Raw genomic sequence first — 5748 nt, forward strand, 5'->3', positions numbered from 1 at the left:
ACTTCTTTGGATGATGTCATTTTCACATGTAGAAAAGAAACTAATTCAACTAAAACTAAAAGACAGTCATTAAAATTTTAAGGACATTAAAGGATGATATCAAGACCGAAGTCCAGGAATTGATAAAATGCTACAATTATCATCCAAAGATGTATATGTTTGGATTTATTTTTTTAATTCACAAGCAAATGATATGCTGCCATTTAATCTTTCAAACTTAAATTCTATACTTTTGAATTAAAAATTTCAAAATCTAAAGGAGTCTTCCAAATACCTATCTACATGTATTTATGACTGAAGGTATGTAAATCACCAGAGTTGCTGCACCATTTGAATAAAAGTCATATCCACATTCTTGACTTTTTTCCCTAAACCTTATTTTTTTATCTACGCAGTGATAATAAATTTTTTACAGAATTCTAAGGTATTACATAGTAATAGTCATATAAACATCCTTGAACATAGTGCATATGATTTACATTTCAATCCTTTCCTAAGAATTTGCACCTAATTTTTATAAAGTCTATAAGTTATCACACAATGTTTAAGTTATTGCATTACAGGATTCAAATCAGTAATCTCAGTTAGTAACTAACTTTTACCCAGGAGTAAATGATCCAAAAAATCTATAGAAATATCTTATTGATTCTTCATCTGTGTACTTATGATGTGAAGTTTGTAAGTTACAAATTATTGTCAAAGAAGTCATCTCAATAATCTTATGCTTTGACCTTGACAAAGTGTCCTAAACAACAAAGTGTATTCCTACAAACATTCTATATGTAATTAGTATGATGAATATGATATGATAAAGATATTCAAGATATTATTAAACCACAGATTATGGGACACTTGCATCTTTATTGGGGGTCTTATTGAGACCAATTTTAAATTCAAAATTAAAAAATGATACATACACAAACAAAATATATTTACCATTCCAGGAAAGTTAAATAATAATATTAAATCCAGCATCTGAATATCTGTGTAATTTCTAGGGGGTTATAGAAATAAGATGAAAAATAAAAGATTTAAATGTATACTTCTCATACATAACAACAGTCTTCAATAGAAATTGGTAAAAATAAAAGTCACATTCAGATACTTTGAGGTCTGTGAGAATTAATTTTTAAAGAGTTCATGCTATCAGAAAATCATTTTTTCAATACAATTGTACTTGATTTGACTAGATCTCAGTTTAATAAATGGGTACATCTTATCCATAGTCAGTGTCTGACAGTAAAATGATACAATCCTGTTACTTTGTCATCCTGTAAACCACAGTCTATGATAATACTGGTTAAATTCGTTGGAAATCATATTTATCTATGTGCTTCTTAAATCCTCCATCCATCTCCTGTTTGATTTTCTTGTTTCAGTGTTCCAAGAGAGGATATTCTGTTAGTCTTTGCATAATCTGATAGTCTTTCACCATTCTGAGAGTAGACATAGATCATTTCCATAAGCCCTCACTAGAGAATCCTGAAAAATAAAAAAAAAATGTCTTAGTTGAAAAAAAAAAATTGTAATGTACTATAAGCTTGATGGAATTCTAAATATAGACAAAAAGGGTATAAATACAAGTTGTAACATAAGATTTTGACTTTTTCATATTAACCATGGGTAACACCTCCAGTAAAGAAAAGAGTAAAGGAATGAGTAAAATTCAGTTTGGAAAGAGAGTTCTTTCAGAGAAAGATATAGACAGAGGTATACCAGTTAAAATAAAAAAAGATGGCACTATTGAGATCATTTCCCAACAAGAATATAATTAATTAAGTCCAGAGAAGGGTGATCCTAATGTTGTCAGAGATTACATAGAAAGACCCTTGATTGCAGAAGAAGCCAATGAGGAATATAACCATTTATTACCAAAAGAGGGTAAGAATTACTTGGATTACCCTGAAAGACCTTTGACTAGAGAAGAAGTCAAGTTTATAGATGATAAGAGAAAACATTGTCAGAAAAAAAATGTTGTTAAAGACACATGAATTTTAGCCCACAAAACCATTGGAGAAGATACAAGGATTAATGGAGGAAGTCCAAACTGAACTCTTGGAGGACATTAAGGCTTATTATGAGAGTAACTTTTCCAGTATTTGTTTATTACAAAATTATGTATTCTAATAAAAAAAAAAAAGTTTTCACTTTCATTTGTTGTGCCTTAGACCATTTAAATTGACCTTATGGTTAAGATTGTGATACACACTCTGATAATCATCTATGATGTCTCTATCATGTTTACCTCAAAAGATTGAATCAGGGTATTTGTGTTCAAAGAGCTGAAAAAACTATACAGACAGATCTAAGATTTTGGAAGCATACATATTAATGGGTTTAAATGAGATATAACACTAGATTATTAAAAAGAAAGAACAAAAACTCATAGAAATGATATTGAAAGTACCTTTTATGAATAAAGTGTCATGCTCCAAGGTATATTTTTTATAAACAGGAGAAGGTTTACAACAGTCCCATGCACTCATAAGAAGATCTTGGGTAGTAGAAACACCAGGGAATTTTAATTCCACACAATCAGATTATCTTACATCAGTTATAAGGTTACAGTCTTTATACATAGTTAAGAGGGTCATTAAGATTTCTTTTCTGGTCATCCTGATGTGCTACATTATAGTATTCTTTCCCTGTGATATAATGTTAATATTAAATGGGAAATTCAGAATTCATCAGCAATTGGAGTCAAAACTTGCTATCTTTACCAACTATGATATTAAGGAAGCTGGGGGGGGGGGGGGGGGTTACAAATTAGCCATATTTAACTTATTCTATAGATATGCTATCTTCAGCTGTTAACTATCATTTGGCAAAGAAAACTTTCATACATTTTAGTTTCAAAATTTGATCATGCATTTTTGTATATATATTGAAATGGAGCTCTTCTTCTTCTTCTAAAGGAGATCAATATAGTTTAAAAATGACCATGACCACCAAGCCCTTTTTATTTAAATATATCATTTACATATCAATTCAAAATTATAAACATGCATATGTAAAAAAAAAATAATAATAAAATAATAAATAAATATATATTACAATTGTATCTCATTGAAACTTTACCTTCAAGTTTGTGTGTTTCTATGTTGGTTGACTAACTGTGTATTTCCAAAGGAAGAGCAGACAGTCTGAACTTCATAGAGAATGGATTATAGATGGTTAGGAACAAAACATATCTTCCAGGTTGAGGACTGTATAGAAAATAAAACCATTTTGTTAATATGACAGAGTACTGTGTGAAACAATGCATGTTTAAAAATTGAACAAACATGTACAATGCCAAAAAAGTTCATGAAAATGTTTGTTTTTAATCTCAAAACAAATTGTTTTTAACATTAACTCCAGATGAGAAAAGTTCATCATGTTATCTTTAGATAATAAAAAAAAAAAGCACAATTACTGTATTGATATCACAAATAAAATGATTATCAAATTAATTATTTAGACACTAAAAGATTTTTTATTAACAGCAGATTCAATTTTGTTTAATATCTGTCAGTACTGCATACAGAAAAATACATCTTTTTTAGCATCATCACAGTACAACATGTAGTCCTTAATTTTTTGAAAAGCTCATTACTAAGAAACAAAAGTGAAAATGAAAATATATGTATGCCATATATCCCACATATTTAGAATCAAAACAAAAAGTAAATAACTTAGGATTAATCTTTTGTAAATTCCTCCTTTTCTCTTATTAGATTCCTAATTAATATCTCTTTGATCACCATTTAGTAAGTCTGAATTCCATGGCCATGGGTAACATACATAATGAATTATGAAATTAAATCATATAATTTATACAAAAGGACTTATTAATATTCTGAAGATCCCTTAATCATGTGTTAATATATTTTAGGTTAAATAAGGGTGTGCTTATATGAATGTAAGTTAGAGACAACAGATCACATAAGTATTACACAGTAATTAAATTAACCATATAATCATGCTTAAATGCAAAGATGACCTTCATAGGAAATGTATAAACAATTAAAAAAAACAAGACAAACTTACCAGAGATATCCAAATATATGCCCAATAAGTCTATCCATTAAATAATCCAGTGAAATAACATCTCAGCTGATCCTGAAAAAAAATCATACAATTCAGTGATACACAATTAACCTCATTTTACAATGTAAGTAAAGCAATAATTTACAGACAAAAGGGATAGAAATGTAAAAGATACCATGTATTTTACCAAAATTTAGTGAATATTTTTCTGATTTAAATTCAATCATAGAATGACCCATCATAGAAATATTAAATGTACTCTGAGTTACATGCAGGCTAAACAACTGTAAATCACATGAAATGAGGATAAATACAGTACATTTACATTCAAAACAGAACTTTACATAATTATGATTAAATGCAAAGATGATCTTCATAAATGTAAACAAAACAAAGACAAACTTACCAGAATTATCCAATTATATGCCCAATTAAATAATCCAGTGAAACAACATCTTAGCTGATCCTGAAAAAAAGCATACAATATTCAGTGATACTCAATTTAACCTCATTTTACAAAGGAAGTAAAGCAACAATTGACAGACAAACAGGACAGAAAAACATGTTTAAATGTAATGCAAAATAATATCTCTTATATATGGATACCTATACTCTAATCAATCATATTAAATGTCATTCGTAAAATGTATTTTTTAAGACAGATTTATTTAGGATCGACTTTTTAAATGATAACATGAATAGCACGCCATACTTTAACCACATGTCAAAACATTCTCTCAAATTACACAGAAATGGGTTATTTAGCATAGCTGACATTAAACATATAGGTGAGCGATAACATAATCACAATCATAAACAATGTGAAACAACTTTAAACGACCTACACTGTGGATTACAAGCCTTTTTCACTGGGGTAAAATCTTGCTGAAATTCGCTATGGCCGCCCGAAACCCCGAACCCGACTGTATAAAAGATGAAGTCATACAATAACATAACACTGATGTAGTATTACATGATTTTTTTTAATTTTATTTCTTAAAAACTATAAGGGGAGTTTACCAAAAAAAAAAATTAATAAGAAAAAAAAAATTTAAAGTTATTTTAAAAAAGTTAAAAGTTAAAAAATTTAAAGTTAATTTTTAAAAAAGTTTAAAAAATTTAAAAAGAAATTCCAAGTTTTTTTAAAAAGTGACCTGGTGTTATAACTTGACAGACATAACACACACATGTTTTTTGTATTGTGTGTTATTTGTTATTGTCTTTCAGTAAAAAAATTCAGTTCAAACTGGTTAGGCTGGCTAGACTAGGCTGTCTAGACTGTAAATGAAAAAGTGTGACGTCATAATCACATTGTATTTATACAGTGGATGACGTCACAATGCATAGGTAAGTTTATCGTACTTTTTGCACACGGCACTTTATAGAGGGTGCAAACAGGTATATAAGAAAACACAGGTAAAAGGTATATTTCTTTTGCACACGACCCTCAGTTTTTTGCACACGGCTCCTTTATAGATGATGGAACAGGTATATAAAGCCCAGGTAAAAAGGTGCACACGGCTCATAGCAGGTATATAAACTAAAAAACTGTAAAATTTGATGATCATTCTGCGTGAGCACTTCGAACTGGACACAGGTGAAAAAAAAGAAAGCAAGGATGAATACTTCAGAAAATTCCCAGTATTATGTGACACCTGAAGGATATGTAGGAGCTCCCATGACAGAGATAATAAAGGATGCCGTGGAATTGGATTTGAA

At 29.2% G+C, this 5748-nt stretch overlaps 1 long non-coding RNA gene across 1 annotated transcript; it reads right to left on the reverse strand.

Moving 5' to 3' along the window:
• Window positions 1–386: 386 nt before the first annotated feature.
• On the reverse strand, window positions 387–5008 carry LOC134265004 (uncharacterized). The gene is made up of 5 exons (XR_009991674.1): window positions 4875–5008; window positions 4436–4495; window positions 4030–4101; window positions 3079–3206; window positions 387–1482 (listed from the first exon to the last, which is right to left on the reverse strand). It is a non-coding gene; the product is annotated as an uncharacterized LOC134265004 (long non-coding RNA).
• Between the last annotated feature and the right edge of the window lie 740 nt (window positions 5009–5748).

Source organism: Saccostrea cucullata, unplaced genomic scaffold (assembly GCF_032062105.1).
Source record: "Saccostrea cucullata isolate Sc308-1 unplaced genomic scaffold, CSIRO_AGI_Scuc_v1 ctg10446, whole genome shotgun sequence".
NCBI lineage: Eukaryota > Metazoa > Mollusca > Bivalvia > Ostreida > Ostreidae > Saccostrea > Saccostrea cuccullata.